This window comes from Eschscholzia californica, unplaced genomic scaffold (genome assembly GCF_041429995.1).
Source record: "Eschscholzia californica isolate CP2 unplaced genomic scaffold, dmEscCali1.0.p SCAF_1, whole genome shotgun sequence".
Taxonomy (NCBI): Eukaryota; Viridiplantae; Streptophyta; class Magnoliopsida; order Ranunculales; family Papaveraceae; genus Eschscholzia; species Eschscholzia californica.
Window position 1 is genome coordinate 41900499 of NW_028238198.1, and position 18824 is coordinate 41919322.

General features: G+C 33.1%; 1 pseudogene; it reads left to right on the plus strand.

The window, feature by feature from the left end:
- The first annotated feature begins 13175 nt into the window (after positions 1-13175).
- On the plus strand, positions 13176-14125 carry LOC147566923 (dirigent protein 22 pseudogene; annotated as a pseudogene).
- The last annotated feature ends 4699 nt before the right edge of the window (positions 14126-18824 follow it).

Sequence of the window (18824 nt, forward strand, 5' to 3'; positions counted from 1 at the left end):
ATAATACAACCATTAATAGCTTTCTCCGTGGATGTAGGTCGTCATCCTCCGACGAACGACGTAAACTATTGTGTTCTTTATTTTAGTTTGTCTCTTCTAATCTATCATCACACATGAACTTTCACATGGTATCTGAGCAGGTTAATCAATCCTAATCAAGCTTCCGCAAATTTCTAAGGATCGATCAACTACTTTGACGTTTTTCCAAATTATTCTTGTGATTATTAAGTTCCAAAGCTTTTTTTCGTTGTGATTAAATATTGTTCCAAAAAACTCCACCTTCAATCTCAAGAAGACGAAGGACAACATGAGCATAGAAATTTTCTACGATTTCTATTACAAGTCTCCTCTGCTTTCAATTGAGTTCTCTCTCTCAAACAACTTTCTCTCTGTGTTCTCTCTCTACACTGAATCTAGAGGACAAAAATGTCGAGGAGTGCAAAACCCAATAACCCCTCGTTCATTCTCCTCGTACATATCCTCTTACTATCTATCTATATCTTCATTATTTTTTCGGGGTCATATTCAGACAAAGTTGCTGAACTTCTCAACCTCCAATGCAAATCCAAATTAGGAGTAATTCATCATAATGATCAAAACATTCTCACCTCTACAAAATCTCAATCTAAGCCCTAGTTTCAAATCCAACCAAAACTACCAATGGCGCTGCCAACCCCAGCATAGCTGTTCGAGCAGCATTAGCTTTTAACACTTCAACTGCAGTTCCTGCTGTATCGAGATTAAAAGGTATACCAACTACAAAACCACCACCGTCGCCACTTTTGACGCATGGGTCTTTTCTCGAGACAAATGCTAAACGAAGCTACATTATTGCTCCACACAACTGTTTGCTAGACACAACCGTTTTGTTTTCCAATAAATTGCTAAACGACACCAAAAGTTGATTTAGTGGTTTTATGTAGCAAATGTTTTTTGAATCTTAAATTGGCTAAATACAACTATGTTTTAATTCTACAAAGTTATTTACTAGACACTACTTTTTCTTTTGTTAAATTATTAAAAAAGTAAAATTTATTTCAGAGTTATTTCTTATTTGGCCCCCTACTTTGTGACCAGCTTCTTTTATGGCCCCCTGTTTTTCGTAAATTCAAATTTGGTCCCTTATTGTTAACACCGTTAGTTAACTTTAATGATTAACTTTTTTGTTTCCATAATTGCCCATTTATAAAAGTGATGTTATAAAGGGTTATTTCCGAAATAGCCCCTAACTTTGTGACCAGCTTTCCTGCCGTGCCCCTAACTTTATGAAAAATTCCCACGTGGCCCCTTTTTTTAGTTATCGTTAGAACACCGTTAACCAGTCATCATTCTCTCTCCTACATCTCATCACCTCTCTCTGCCACCTCATCATCTTCACAGGCGAAGGTCGTCGGCCGACGAATTTTTCGGCTGGCGACCTTCAAACCAAAAAAAATTTCTCTCTCCTCTCTCTCTCTTTAATTTTTTTTTCCTCTCTCTCTCTAGAACAGATGTAGAGATAGAGAGGAAAAAAAAAATTTAGAGAGAGATAGGAAATATAATTTTTTTTTGGCCGGAAAATTGGCCAGCAGGCGACCTTCGCCGGTGAAGATAATGAGGTGGCAGAGAGAGGTGATGAGATGTAGGAGAGAGAATGATGACTGGTTAACGGTGTTTTAACGGTAACTAAAAAAAGAGGCCATCTGGAATTTTTCATAAAGTTAGGGGCTAGGCAGGAAGCTGGTCACAAAGTTAGGGGCTATTTGGGAAATAACCCTTTTATAAATTCAAATTTGAGTCCCATTAAAATATGGGTTGATTTCCAAAAAGTTGCAACTTATTTAAAACAAACTAGGGTGGGCCAAACTGAATTTTATTTTAAAAACATTTCTCTCACCTCCATCTCATCACTTCTCTGTCCACGTCATCACTCCTCCGCCGCCTCATCATCTTCTCAGGCGATGGTCGCCGGCCGGCCAAAATTTCCGGCGACCATCAAACTTTAAAAAAAAATTTAGTCTTTCACTTCTTTCTTCTCCTTCTTTCTTCTCTTTCTGTTCTTTCTTCCTTCTTTTCTCTCATCTATCTTCTCCTTCTCTACGTTACTCCACTCTCTAAAGCTCTGGCGAAGGGGAGGACCACTTCGCCGGAGCAATTGGTTTCCAGACGAAACCGGTATGGTTTCGTCCGAAAACCAGGCCAGACGAGTATATCTCGTCTGGTCTTGAAATCAGACGAGATCAGCTCTCGTCTAGACCACCAGATCTGGTCCAGACGAGAGCATATCTCGTGTGGCCTGGTTTGTTGATGAAACCAGACTGGTATCGTCAACAAACCAGTGCTCCGACGAAGGGGGTCTTCCCCTTCGCCAGAGTTTTAGAGGGAGGAAGTTTAGTAAAGAGGGAGATGAGAGAAAAGTGAGAAAAAAGAGAAGGGAAAGAAGAAAGAAGAGAGAGCGAAGAAGGAAGTGAAATGGTTAATTTTTTTTTTAAAGTTTGATGGTCACCGAAAAATTTGACCGACCGACGACCATCGCCGGAGAAGATGATGAGGTGGCGGCGGAGTGATGACGTGGATTGAGAAGTGGTGAAATGGAGGTGAGAGAAATATTTTTATAACAAATTTCAGTTTGGCCCCTAGTTTGTTTTAAACAAGTTGTAATTTTTTGGAAATTAATCCTTATTTAAAAGGGGGCAATTTGAATTACAGAATTAATTTTATAACAGGGGTAAATATGGAAACAAAAAAAATTAACTATTGGAGTTAACTAACGGTGTTAACAAAAGGGGGCCATATAGGAAGCTGGTCACAAAGTAGGGGGCCAAATAGGAAATGAATCTTTATTTTATTGGTGTTATCTAGCAAATATTATGTTGAGAATCCAAAATAAATATCACTCCAAATAAAACCTGAAAAATTGTAAATATGAAATAGATATAATTTCTTTTTAAAAATGAATACTAATTTGGCTCTAATACAATCTATTTTATATTTTTATTTTAAAAAAGATTACTAATCTGACTCTAACACATTCTTATTTAGAAATTCGTTTTAAAGAGGATTACTAATTTGACTCACACACTCTTTTTTAGATTTTTGTTTAAAGAATCACTAATTTGAGTATAACACAATTTATCCCTTTTTCTTTAATTAATCTATCGTTAGGAGGGGGTGTCCAAGCACAACAAAAAATTGTTCCACTTGCAATATTTGAGAAGGAATATCACTTTGTAAAGGTAAGTTTGAAAGAAAATACTCCAGTTCCACGATTATATGTTAGTTGGAACCAATATTATCAACCTTGTGTATTCGAATGAGGTTTTGGGTTCTACCTCGAACTACAGCTTGGGATGCTCTAATGGAATATAATATTTTTTGCATATTTGTCAAAATTTAATTTATGTTTAGCTTTATGTTCGATTAAATTTTATTTATGAACAATTAATTATGATAATAGAAATTTGAACCCCTAGATTTTCAGAGAAAAACTCGGTTATATTTAATTTTTTTTTGTGGTGTTGGTTTAGCAATTTAGGACAATATTTAACTAGTTTTATTTAGTTATTTTTGTCTAATAGTTTTTTTTTAGTAAAATCGAGTTGTGTATAGTATGGAGGAGAACTCGATTATACTTGATTTTTTGCTTATGGTGTTGCTTAGCAATTTAAGACACACTCTAATTAGTTTTATTTGATTATTTTTGTCCAATAGTTGTCTTTAGTAAAATTAAAGTTGCATATAATAGCATCCTTTCTCGATTGGTGTTCGGCTTGTCAAAACAGAAGGAATATCTGCTCTATTCTCCAGCATATCTTGAACAAGTTGTACAAATATGTTTCGCTTTTGCTTATTCATCTAAGTTGTCTTCTTATCGTTTATAGTGTTCCATCTCTACACCTCCAACATCAATCTTTTATCATTAAAAGTTATCCCAGAGTTCAAGTGTTCAATACATCGGTGAACTATCCTTTTAATCGTTGTGATTACATTATCGATCAACTATTTGGTCGTTTTATTTTTTTCAAGGTATTCTTCTGTTTTTCCACCATCTTCTTATCAGAGCTGTGGCTGACAATTTGAGGGGCCTGGGCGAAATTTGATTTTCGGTCTTTTTTACAATAAAAAAATTGCGAACAAAATGATAAAAAAACTAATAATTTTTTCGTAGAATTTTTTGAATATGGTATCTTTTACATCATGATTATCTCATATGTATTTATATATTGTTGGATTTAAAAAAAACACCTAGATTTATATTTTTTTTAAAATACCTCAAAAAATGAAAGAAATGCACTCAAACTAATAAAATTATAAGTAAAAGTATAATTGAGCAAAAAGAGAGGCCCATTTAGCAATTGAACTTTCGATTAACAAAAAAAAGGAAAGAAACCAAGGAAAGTTGAAGACAATGGGACTTGAACCCGGGTGATTTCCTTGAAAGCCCATGACTAGTAATAGTAGAGCTAACTAGGTGTTCATGTTATGTTATATGCTGTTAGGAATATATAATAAGAAAGACCTTCAGAATAAATGGGCCCCGCTGGGGTGGGGGCCCAGGGCGGATGCCCTGCTCGCCCCCCTCAGCCACGACTCTGCTTCTTATGGATTAACAATGATGAATAAATTTAGTTTTACAAGAAATTAAAAAACTGTGAAGAATTCTCGTTGAAGGAGTTTACAAATTTAAAGACAAAAAATACGATTATGGAAACATCATCTTAAAGAGTTTAATATCTCATTTTCTTTGTTGGTTTCGAGATGGATCGAGTTTAAGGTCAGAGCAGGTACATAGTCGGTAAAACGAAAAGATTATGTTTCAACAAGATAGTACTATTCATCAAGTTTTCCGTTATTTTACGACGAGATTACCAAGCTAAAGTTACTTATACAGTGGAGTTGCAGACAAAGTATTCTCCACCATTGCCAATTTTTAGACATTAAACAAAAAAAAAAAAGAAAACAATTTCAAGTTCAAGCTTTGAAGCTTTGAATCCGACATTATGCGAGCAACATTCGTTATTTCCAAGTTCAATCTTCAAGTTGGATACTCCACAAGTTCCGCATTCCAACTTGAGGGGGAGTATTAGAATATAAGGATCGAGATGGATCGAGATCCGAAGATATCAAATATCAAGCGTCCAAGATATATGAAGATTTAGCATATATTATTTAGTTATCTTGTATTTATCCTAGATAGAGCCCTAGGAAACTAAGATACCCAAGTCACTCTATAAATAGAAATGACCTCTATGTATTTTAGATCATTGAGTTACATTGAGTCACCGAGTCTATCGAGTTATAACCAATCAATTGCACAATTGTGAAGATAATAAAATACAACTATTAATGGCTTTCTCCATGGATGTAGGTCGTGATCCTCCAGGAACCACGTAAACTATCATCACACGTGAACTTTCACATAATTGGATATGAGTAAAGATAATGCAGAAACAAATAGCAAGAATTCTCTTGCTAGTAATATTGGCAAAGCAGGTTTTCCAAATAATGAATTAACACTAGGAATCACATTATGGTTCCACACAAACTTGCAGAGGGTGGGTCTTCTACATTTGTAGTTTGATAATAAGTTTAGGGCATGTTTAGCGCATGAGGATGGAATGAGATCCCGTAATGTGAATTCTAGTAAGGCCACCGTTTTCGAAAAACTAAAAAAGTTTTTTTTGTTTTCCCCAACCTCCACCATCATTCTTTCTCTAGTCCGGAAATGTTCGTCTGACAAACGGTTATTACCGACGGCCTTTAATCTTTTTTCTTCTAATCTTTATCCTCTGACCACCACCACCCACCACAATAATTTCTGTTTAATCAGTGTGAGGTGGTAGATTATCCAGAGGAGCGCTTAACACGGCCTTAAATATGGTCTTTGCGGTTTGACCCCATATCTAACTCGCCCTCTTTACAATTTAGTACATAACTTAAAGGGACCTCGGTTAACTTTGACTAGGTCGTCGAAATTTTAAATGAATAATATCTTATTTATCTGAAATCGGATTTGTGCGATTATTGGCTATAAATTTAAGAGCTCGACGAAACAACTCAATGATGCATTTATCTCCCGATTTTGACGATTTGACCCGATCTAAAAGGGGCTTTTATTCAATTATATTCCATCGGATAAACTACAACCATTTTCAACAACAACAAAAAAAAAACTACAACCAAACCATTCAAACAACTAATGATTACCTGGCAAATATAAATAGAACTCCCTTGGATCTGTTTTGTTCCGAAGAAAATCAAAGATATTGAGGGAAAGATATCTTAAAGAAAAAGATTTCTAAGCTTCCAAAACAAGTAAGCATGCTATCTCACTATTCACCATCATCATAAGCTCATGGGACTCATAAATACCTAACAAAATCACAAAACTACTCAAGGATGAAAAAACAGTATTTAAAAACATTTGACCCTTGTTCAGATTTTCAGTTGTTATTTTTGTTGAAAGATTTTCAGTTGTTGTTGGGAGGCCGTGGAACTGCCATTATTAACTTAAATTAATTATTGAAAACAATAAACTAACTTTTGTTTCTGGAAATTGACTACGACCTACGATAGTCATTACAATAGTATTGATACATCAAAGATGTGATAAACAAGATAACCGTCGAATTCAAACTCTTATAAGAACGGGCCTATAACCCAACAATGACCTAACTACATTTATTTATACCTTCATAACCCAAGTTTAATAAACATAGAATCCACCTCCTCATCAGATAATCGAAACCGAGACTTTCTTGCTTTTGGAGTTTATGTCAACATTATCCACGTCCACCACTTGTGCTACCAAATGTTGACAAAAACAATGAGGTAGTGGGAGGCGGTGTTTAAATTAATTAACTTCACTTATATAGTATATTTTGGGGGTAATTTTCATTTTTTTACAATATATCGTAGACTTATAAAATAATTAAAATAATAAAATTAAATAGCCAAGGATATTGTAGCATAGAAATTTTAACCCATCCCCCTCAAAATGTTGGGCCGACAGCAACCACTTCGATTATTTTGGGCTTGAACCAAACTTGGGTGATGGGTTAGGAAGAAACTTCGATTTTCTTGCTATGGTAGGATGACAAATGCTAAACGAAGCTGCATAATTGCTTCATAAAGCTATTTGCTAGACACAAACATTTATTTTTTATTAAATTGCTAAACAACACCAAAGATCGATTTATTGGTTTTATCTAGCAAATAAATTTTTGAATCTTAGATTGCTAAATACAACTATGTTTTAACTTCCCCAAATTATTTGCTAGACACAATTTCTTTTCTTTTATTAACTTATTAAACAAAAATAAAATTGGTTGTATTAGTGTTATCTAATATTAAAAAAAATACTTAAACATGTTATAGATTTTAAAAAAATATACATTATTTTTATGTAGTATGATTTTATGTAATATGATTTTATGAAATATACATTATTAAAGTTTAAACTAAGCTTAAAAATATACATAGTGATTTTATGTAGTATGATTTTTACAGCATGGAATGCTCTGATTGGAATATAATATTTTTTTAGTTATTTGTTTATATTTGGTTAACTTTTTAGTTTAATGTTCGAATAAATTTTATTTATAAATAATTAATTATGGTGATAGAAATTTGAACCCAAGATTTTTTGAGAAAAAATTCGGTTATATTTGATTTTTTTTTCTTTGGATTTTACCTCAAATTACAGCATGGAATGCTCTGATTGGAATATAATATATTTTTTTTATTTGTTAATATTTGGTTAACTTTTTAGTTTAATGTCGAATAAATTTTACGGGGGATGTGTTTTAAGTCCATAATCGCATGATCAATGAGTCTAGAGACCAAAGATAATCTGAAATAGAAAATAAATTCACTCAAAGTAAATTACATGTCTATCCTCTCATTCTCTTTTACTATCTAACCTATCCTAAGTTTAAAAAAAAACCTAAAATAAATTATACCATAATATTTAGAGATTCATTAACTGATTTCCTCAAAAATAAACTTTCCTTCTGGAAAAATAGTTGCCTTTTCCGTTTACCAGAATATTTTGTTTTATATTTCTATTAGAATTGGGCAAAAGCAAACCGAAGAGAGAGAGAGAGAGATAGAGCATCGTCACTTTCTAATATACGAACTAGGTCTTGATTTCATTCATCATCGACGCCAAATTAAACCGAGTGAAAAAGGTGAAAGCATCGAGTGGGAGAGAGAGAGAGAATCGATTGCTGGTTTCATTCATCATCTACACTAGTGAAGAGTAAGAAAAAACAAACGTTAAAAAAAATGTTAAAAATGTTGTTAGACTCGATAAGATTCTACCAGCATAGAATTTTATTAGAATCAACCTATTGTAACAAATTCATATCAGATGGTAACATAATCAAGAAAATGCTAGTAAAATACTGAAAATGTAACAAAAATAATTTCACATAATATATTTTAATTACTAAAAAGTATTTGTTAACCTACTGTAAAAAATTCATAAGATGCTAGCAAAATATTCTTGTTTTTTAAACTATTGTATTCAAATTCATTCAACAGATGCTAATAGAATGTAAAAATTGTTATTAGAATCAATAAGATGCTAGCGAAATAGTATTTGCTTTTTAAACTACTTTATCAAATTTATTCATCAGATGCTAGTAGAATGTAAAATATGCTAGTAGAATCAGTAAGATGCTAACAAAAATAATTTCACATAATATATTTTAATTACTAAAAAATATTTGTTAACCTACTGTAAAAAATTCATAAGATGCTAGCAAAATATTCTTGCTTTTTAAACTATTGTATTCAAATTCATTCAACAGATGCTAATAGAATGTAAAAATTGCTATTAGAATCAATAAGATGCTAGCGAAATAGTATTTGCTTTTTAAACTACTTTATCAAATTTATTCATCAGATGCTAGTAGAATGTAAAATATGCTAGTAGAATCAGTAAGATGCTAGCAAAATAGTTTGCTTTTTAACCTTACAAACGAATTTGTAGATGTCTAATTGGATCGAGGTAGAAATAAAAAGCAAATCACTAATTCATACTTTCTTGAAGTTCAAAGAACATAGAGTTACAGAGAGAGAAAATCGTTTTTGGGAGAGAGCATCTCGTTTTAGGTAAATATCCATTGAATTGGTAGGTTAATTTAGACAAATATCAGTTTTGGAAATAATATATTTTCTTGAATTCAAAGAACATATAGTTACAGAAAGAGAAACTCGTTTTTGGGAGAGGGACACTAGTTTTAGGTAAATATCCATTGATTTGGTAGGTTACTTTAGAAAAATATAAGTTTTGAAATAAAGATTAACATTAAATATCCACCATAAATATTCTTTCATAAAATTTATGGAAAGAACAATTGTATTAACTCAACCATAATAAACCTTTGGCTTAACAAGGGTTAAAAAATATTTATTAAAGGGCAAAAATGAGAAAAAATTAAAGGATTGATGCATGGGGCCCACCAAATAGTGAATTTTTGGATTTATTTTACATTTTCGGTTTATTTTGGTTTTATTTTATTTATTGATTTAAGAGTGGATATATGACTAATTACCCCCCTTATTTTTGGACCTTAAACTCAAAAATCCTAAATTTTATTTATGAATAACTAATTATGGTAATAGAAATTTGAATTTTGAGAAAAAATTCGATTATATTATATTTTTCTTTTAGTGTTGGATTTAGCAATTTAAGACAAAATTCAATTAATTTTATTTAGTTATTTTGTGTAATAATTTTTTTAGAGTTGTGTATAGAATGGAGGAGAGATTGGGTTATACTTGATTTTTGGTGTTGGTGTTGGTTAGCAATTTAGGACACAATTTTAATTAGTTTTATTTAGTTATTTTTGTCTAATAGTTGTCGTTAGCAAAATTGAAGTTACATATAGTAGCATCCGATAGGATTTTGCTATGACCTTTAAAGGTCCAAGTTCTGTATTTATGGCAGTCAAAGTGCTGTCTCAAATCATCATGTTAATTTGTTTTTGTATCTACTATATGATGTTATCAAAGTCATGTAAGATGTTTGGATTTTACTCCATCACTAATAAAATCAAAATTTCCTTCTCAAAAAAAATGGAAGATGGTTTTGTGTCTACCCAGTTGACTCAACATTAGGAAAACGATTGAAAAGAAAGAAAAATTAAATAGGTGGCTCTTTCGTTGATTTCTATCTCCATGAAAAGGGATAGTCAATTCAGTATCTATCAAACTCATGTTCCAAGTTATAATAACAAAATTTAAACAAGAAACTCAAGTATTTATTTCTTATTTAATATTGTTATAAATAACAAGGACTACAAATAAAAATTGTAATATAGTTATCATATGTGGTGATGTAGATAGAGTTTCCGAAGATATTTCGAGAATTTTAAATATTTTATAATCTAGTAATTTAGTAGAATAATACTTTGAGTCAGTTTGAAAATTATTTTAGTACTAAAAAAAAAAGGTTTTAGATTTTAGTATTTAACTTGTTTAGAAGTCGTTAATTCGAGTTTGATTAAGTTTCGGGAAACTCTAATATTATGTAAAGGAGATCTAGTAGTTGGTCAATTATTTCAGTTTTACCGATAACATTTCAGTATTTTACTCTTTGTGAGTTTTTCGATTTCCAAGTTTTGGACATAGATCTAAAGTTTTTTTCTGATTTTTTTTTGCTATGTCAGTTGCCATCAAAAGCAAGGTTTCTCCTGGTTCATAGACAGAAGATGGAGCTTGAAACACAACCGTTGACGGTGACAGAGCGATCAATGCTTTAGGGTTAAAACTTATTAAGATGGATCATCATATGAATCAATTCATAGAGGAGGTTCGTGAGATGTTGAAAAACCATCCGACTAGCTATGCAACCTTACACAATGGAACGTGTTGAGGGATTCACCCACAACCAAACTGTTAATAGATACGAGAAACCACAATTAGTACTACAACACATTTTGAGTTCGGATATTTTGCAAAAGGGGCAAAGTAATGTTCAAGTGATGAGTTTGGAGCACGAATTTGAATTTTTTTGAGTTTGGAGCATTGACTATCTTTGACTTAATTTTCCATCCAAAGATAACAAAAACTAACTTTTTAACTTAACTTTCCATCCAAAGTTAACGGAGGCTAATGGATGTTACTGTCAATTTTTCATTACTGTTAGTTCTAGCGTCGTCGACTCACATTGTTTTGCATCAAATGGTCGGAATTAACTCATAGTTTACGACCAAAACTTTTTCTTTTGTAGAAGAAGTCCACTTTTAAACCAATGCAAACTCCATCAATTCATCAATTCATTAAGAAGTGACCCCAAAGTTAGTAATTAAGGTGGATGCAACCCTGACTTGCTGAGAAAAATTGTTATGATCGACGATTGAACTAGATTAGTAACTCTTATATTTTTTGATATTTTGGAGAACATTATATAAATATCTTAATATTTTTTAATGAAGGTTATGTTCATGTTAATGAATTGATGAATGCTACATACAGATGAATCATGTAATTTTCTTTTAGTGTTTTGTACTAAACTTAAGTAGTTTATAAAAGTTTATATGAAAATAATGGAGTTTGCATTGGTTCAAAAGTGGACTTCTTCTACAGAAGAAAAAGTTTTGGTCGTAAACTATGAGTTAATTCTGACCATTTGATGCAAAATAATGTGAGTCGTCGATGCTAGAATCTAACAGTAATGAAAAATTGACAGTAACATCCGTTAGCCTCCGTTAACTTTGGATGGAAAGTTAAGTTAAAAAGTTAGTTTTTGTTATCTTTGGGTGGAAAATTAAGTCAAAGTTAGTCAATGCTCCAAACTCAAAAAAATTCAAATTTGTGCTCCAAACTCATCACTTGGAACATTACTTTGCCCCTTTTACAAAATATCCCTTTTGAGTTTTTATATCTAATTGTGAGGTTTCTTTACTTGTGAATGAAATTAACGATACGGTTTGAGACATAGAAATTCACAGAATGTGATGTTAAGTCGTCTACCCAAAAAACAAAAATTGGCATTATTGTGATCACGAAAGAGTTTAATATTATTAGCTCAGATGAGGGGTCGTTATTTCTGAAGAAGTTGTTAAAAAGTTGAGTTTAAAGAAGATAATAAACTTTGTGAGTTAGATATCAATCCAACACATTTCTCTTTCATATGAAGATTGTTTTTAGTACTTTGTGAATCTAAAATTGTTTCAAATGAATTATTTAGTTATTGTGTCGGACAATCTTCACCAAAGTTTGAGTTTTTAAATCACTTATATACTTATGACCCATACAAATTTACTTTTGGGGTGAAAAAAATATTAAACCGCTTCACAAGTATAGACGAAAAATTGATTATAACATAATCCAATCTTCAATTAAATTTGAATACTTTATGATTCCTATACATATTTCATGAAATAACTATATCAAGAGAGGACTAGTCAAAATAACATCAAATCAATTAGTAATCTGGATGTGTGTTTCTTTGAAACACAGGAGACTTTTTTTTGTTGCAAGTAAATAGAGGAGACTTGTCCAAGAAGCAGATTTATCATAATATTTTTTTTTGTTGAGTACAAGAAGATTTTTCATAATATATTTCTAGAATTGTAGATATTTATATAGTAATTTAATATTTTGGGTTAGTAGAGAATTATTATATCCAGTAGTTTTATATTTTTAAGAAACTCTCTAGGGTTTTAGATTTTAATATGTAATTTGTTTAGATGTTAATTCGAATTTGATTAAGTTTAGGAAATTCTAATAATATATAAAGAAGATCTATTATTTGATTATTAGTTCAAACTCAGTAAAATTTTAGTATTTCTTTATTCTTCTTAAATTTTTTGATTTTTAGAAATAAATCTAAAATGTTTCTCATTTTTCCGCTGCCTCATGTGCCAACCCAAAACTCATACCACCAACATTGACCCACTAATTTTTTTTTTTTTTTTTTTTGTTGAAAGACATTGACCCACTAATTCAATCCAAATTTTTCTTTACAAAGTAAAGGGCATTCTTCATCAAAAGAAAAAAAAAAAAGAAAAAAAAAAAGTAAAGGGCATTCATGGTGGGTTTTGTAATCATTCCTTTACTCACTTAGCCCTAAAATGAGCCAACATTAATACCTAAAATAATAATAAAAATAAAGTTCATCCTCTTTTCTTTTCCTCTATATAAACAATTATAATACTGTTCTCATTTGTATCACTAAGGAAACTAAGTAGCTAGTGATACCCATAGTTCAACACGACCTCCATTAATGGCTTCTCTTATTCTTACTTCATGTTTCATCAATTGCTTTTTCTTCTTCACTTTGGTCTCCACCTTCTTTACTATTAAGGGCGAAAATTTCGCAGAAGAATTCTACTCAGAGAGCATACTAATGGGTAAGCCAGAAAAGGCAAGTACTCTACATTTTTACTTCCATGACATAGTTGGTGGAAAAAATCCATCAGCTAAACAAATAGCAGGACCTACCCCTAGTAAATCAGGAACTGCAAGCTCATTTTTCGGGACCACAATGATAATCGATGATCCGCTAACAATAGGACCCGAACTAACTTCGAAACTGGTGGGAAGGGCTCAAGGGATATACTCATTTGCATCACAAGAGGAATTTGGTTTACTAATGACACTGAACTTTGTTTTTGTGGAAGGGAAGTATAATGGAAGTACATTGAGTGTTTTGGGAAGGAATCCAGTTATGAATAAAGTAAGAGAGATGCCAATTGTTGGTGGAAGTGGGCTTTTTAGATATGCCCGTGGGTATGCTCTTGCTAAAACTGTTTGGTCTCATAATAATGGTGATGCTCTTGTTCAATATAATGTCTCTGTAATTCACTACTAGATCTATCATGGTTATAAGTATGAATTTCGGTTGGCCCATAGTATGAAAGCGGATGTATATGGTTGGCTCAGATTGGTCAAACATCTTCCCTCTCTAGTATGCTGTACAATGTGAACCGGCCACATCAACTTTCAATGTCGCACTTTTTGGGGTTAAAGTATCAAATATGTTTACACTGAAAACTTTTATTTTAATCCTAGTTTAATCTATGTTTTTTGTGTTGGATGATCTTTGTGTTGTTAGAAACTTAGAATGGTTTGACTGAAAGTATTTATTGATGTCTCTCGCGGGATATTAACATGTTAGTTGGCTTTTGATCTATTATTTTCGTCGTGTTTTTCATTTTTTCTTTTCTTTTTGTTAGTCAGACTTACATTGCAGATTTGTAGATTCTAAGAGCATCTCCAATGGAATTCTGTTAGAAAACTCTAAAAGTCTTAGTTGTCAAGTGTCAATTAAGATTTCATTTATTGGTGATATAGAGACACTCTAAACTTCTGTTGTCTTTAATGGAGATCTCTAAAATACCTTAATACACATGTCACTCTTAAATTCAATAGGAAAAAGTAGTTAAAAGCGAAGGTTTTTATTAGTTTAAGTTTTAGAGTGACACTTGCAGTGCTTCAAGAAGACACTGTAATTTTAAAGTGTCTTTCTTGAGAGTCTCTGTAAGAGCATCTCCAATGCAAAACTCAAAAGAAACTCAAATTAGCTTATGTCTGAAGTCTCAATTGAGATTCATTTTCCTATATGGCTGAATTGAGTGTCCCTAATTTAAGTCCTCCTCCAATGCAACACCGAAAAAACTGATACACATACATTTGATAGGAAAAAGTGGTTGAGAAAGAAAGACTTTCTATTGGTCCAAAAATTAAATCTGATGATTGGGACAATTAAGACTATTAAGAGAGATCTCAAAAATAGAATTTGTAATTGAGACATCTCAAAATTAAATGCTTACACATCATCTTAAGATCTCAATTGAGTTTTGCATTGGAGAGTTTTTTTTTTTTTCTATAAAAGACACTAAAGTCCTAGGCGGCACTTGAGATTTTAAGATTGAGTCTTGCACGGGAGATGTTCTAACGCAAAACTTAAAAAAACTCAAATTGTCCTGTGTGTCAAGACTAAATTGAGTTTCTCTTTCCTAGATGTTAATGTTGAGATCCTCAATTCAAAAGACACCTTCAATGCAACACTCTAAAATTTTTAAAGTAACTTAGGTGCATGTCATTTCCTCGATGGTTAGATTTGCTTTTAATATTGAGTGGTGAATTGAGATCCTCAAAAGAAATCTCAAATATTGAGTTTCTTCTTGATATATCTCAACATTAAATGACGCCACATCATTTTGAGATCTAAATTGAGTGTTGTATTGGAGAATTTTTTATAAAAAATCCTAGGTGGCACTTTGAGTTTTTCAATTTGAGCGTTGCATCGGAGATGCTCTAAGAGCATCTCGAATGGGACACTCAAATTCTAACACTTAGAGTACCACACATGACCTTTTGGAGTTTTTGTTAAAATACATTCTCCAATGGGACACTTTGTTACACACTCTATTATGAGGTGGATGCATTTTAATATAGAGAGTCTCAATAGAGACATTCTAAAACTAGAGTCTAGTTGTGACTGTTGAGTATCCTATTGGAGAAGGTTTTTCTTAAACCAACAGTCTCAATAAAGACACTCTATTTGGGAGTTTTTGTTAAAAAACAGTCTCAATAGAGACACTCTAAAACTAGACTGTCTTCTTGAGTTTTTTTAAGTGTCACTTACTCACACTTTGAAACTTTAAACCAATAGCAACTCTTTTTTTTAACTACTTTTTAACTATTGAATTTAAGAGTGACATATGTATTAACTAGATGTATTTTAGAAATCTCCATTGGAGATAAAAAAAAAGTTTAGAGTGATTGCCACTTAGAGCATCTTCAATGGACACTCTAACAAACACTCTAAAAGTCTAGTTGTCAAGTGTCAATGAAGATTCTCTTTCCTAAGTGTCAATGTAAAGACACTCTAAATTTTTTTTTGTCTCCAATGGATATCTCTAGAATACCTCTACTTAATGCACATGTCACTCTTCAATTCAATAGATAAAAAGTAGTTAAAAAGTAAAGATATCTATTGACTAGAATTTCAAAGTAACACGTAGAGAGTCTCAAAGAGACATCTAATTTCTCTCTTGAGAGTCTCTATTTATAAATGTTCCACGTCATTATTGAGTGTCTAGTTGAGTGTCCCATTGGAGTCTTGGAGAAGGTTTTTCAACAAAACCTCTATAAATCTTAAGTGACACTCCAAGTTTTAGAGTTTGAGTGTCCCATTGGAGATGTTCTTAAGAGAGAATCTTCATTGACACTTGACAACTAGGACTTTTAGAGTTTTTATTAGAGTGTCCCATTTGAGATGCTCTAACAAATGCTTCCAGATTATCATAGAGTGTCAAATAGAGTGTCCCATTAAAAAGAATTTTAACAAAAATCCCTAAAAATTCTAAGTGGCACTCTAAATTTTAGAATTAAAGTGAGATGATCTGAAACTATGAAAGGAAACAACTGAACAAGGTGAAGGAGATGTCCTTCGACCAAAGGTGTAATGCGAGCAATTTGTCGGATAGGACAATTGATGAAGAAGATCATCAAGTCCGTGACGATTTAGGGGTCGTAGTGTTTATCTAGAAACCAACTTCGATCGTCGAATTACGAAGTAATTCGCGGCTAACTTCGACCGGATCCTACATCGGGTTACACATAAGAATGTCTATTTGATCGGATGATATGACTAGTGGGATGAGATATATAATCATGGGAGAGTCTCATAAATATGTCTCATATGTCTAAAAGAAGTTTAGGCAAAGATAACACAAAAGGCCCAAAAGAAGGGTATTTGGGTCGGCACCAAAGGAGGTGATTTGGGGGCCAAAAGGGCACGACCAAGCTTGGCCGTGTGGCCCTATAGGGGCCGGCCAGATCTTCCCAAGATGGGTTTGATATGGCCGGCTAATAATAACGAAATGAGAAAATAGAAACTAGTTTATATTTTCGACTATTTCCTTAATCTTATTCAAAAGAACTTTTGGAAAACCTAATTGGGGTGGGACTCTAACTTAGGGTTCTATATAATGTTTCTTAAGAAATTGAATAAGGTGTGGAATTTCTCAAGAAGTTTTTTTACTCTACAACATCAAGTAGAGAAGGAGAGCTAATTCCCAAGCTATCTAACTAGTCACATATGAAGAAGGAGTTCTTCTAATCAAACCTCCATTGGAGTTCTTACTAGCTACAAGGTGGGAGATCAAATTGATCATTCGGGTGTCTTGAGTAGAGGAGCAACACTTGGAGCTCTTGGTCTTCACATTCGATTGAAAAGGTTCGAGGGAAAATTTAGCGGTTAAAGTAATCTTAAAACTCTTAGTTAATTATTAACTTATGATGATGATCTTGGGACCTACAAGTGTTAGACATGAGATGTCTTGAGGGAAGATAGTATAAACTACTCTAAGACTGAAAATGAATAGTAGTGATGATTACTTATCTTTCGTTTAATGAGGTGAAAGCTGCTTTTGCTTATGAACCATTGCTTTGTCCGTTGATGAGCGTTGAGAGGCGACTGTCTTGCTAATTCCCAGGTAGAGAGAAAAATCCCTGACAAGATAACTACCCAATCCTAGAAGCTGTTGTGTTGAGACGATGACATTGTGTGTGTTGATGACGATTTGGTGATTGATATCATTTTTTAGCGTAGCTCGTGATGGGAGGGATCTAAAGAGGTGAGATTAAAGTAAATGAAGAGTTGTAATGGTAAGTATTGATGATGATGAGGGTGGTTGGGGGGGGGGGACGATGGGTATTAGGGTTTCGAATAGATTAAAGAGAGGGAGAGGAATCACCTGCTGACGTCATGCGAGAGACTTTCTCGTAAAAAATTCTCCAACATCCTTCTTCTAGTGGTTCAACTAATTTACAATAGTTAGGTGTTGTTTTTTTTTTTAATGTCTGAATCTGAATTTGCTGAATCTGAATTCGTTGAATCTGAATTTGCTTAATTAATTTACAAGTAAGATGTTTGTTTTTGAAATGTGAATCATTAGATCTTAATTGAAAAAAATTACATTTATACCCATTCATATTTTAAGGAAAAAAAGAAGAAACCACTTTCTCTCTCTCCTCTCATTTGCTCTTTCCCAACCGTAATACTAAAAACCTTTTTACTTTTTCACTTCTCCTTCTCTCTCCTGTTCTCTTTCCCAGGCTAATAACAAAACCCTAGTTCATCAAAAACCCTAGGTCATCCAAATCGGCTGATACACCCGTTGATTTTTTTAATTTTGTACTAAAGATGATGGTGCCATGGATGGAGTGGTAATCATTGTTGTTTCTGTCTCTTTCTCCCTCTCTCTCTTTCCTATCTCTATCTCTAGTCGAAGATTAGTGAAAGGTAGATAGTCGCCGGATCTTACAGGGTTTCGGGCAACATACCTCGCCAGATCCGGCGAGGGTTAACAAGCCCTTCACGTGGTGGTGGTGGTGGTGCTGGATGGCGAGGCTTAACATGCCTTTCACGTGGTGGTGGTGGTGGACGGCGAGGCTTAACAAGCCTTTCACGTGGTGGTAGTAGTGGACAACGAGGGTTCATAAAGACCATCATGCATGTGGTTGTGATGGTGTGTGTTGTGGTGGTGGCGGTTAGGGTTTAGTTGAGACCGGCACTGTGTGGTATTTGTTTTTTGTTGTGCTCTATGATGGTGGCGGTGGTGTTGTGCTGGTGGTGTGGTTGGTGGTGGTCTAGTGGTGGTGGTGGTAGCGGCAGTGGTGGTGGTGGTGAAATGAAGAAGATGAAGGTAATGTAATTTCTAGTTTTTGCGGGGGTATATTTGTCATTTGTTACTTTTCAGCAGCTGGGTTCATTTTTCAGACTTGTTTTAAAGTCTGAAATAATTGTGTCCTAATTCAGCCAATTCAGATGTCTAGGTCAATCAGCCAGTTTTTCAGATTTTGTCAAATAAAAAAACAAA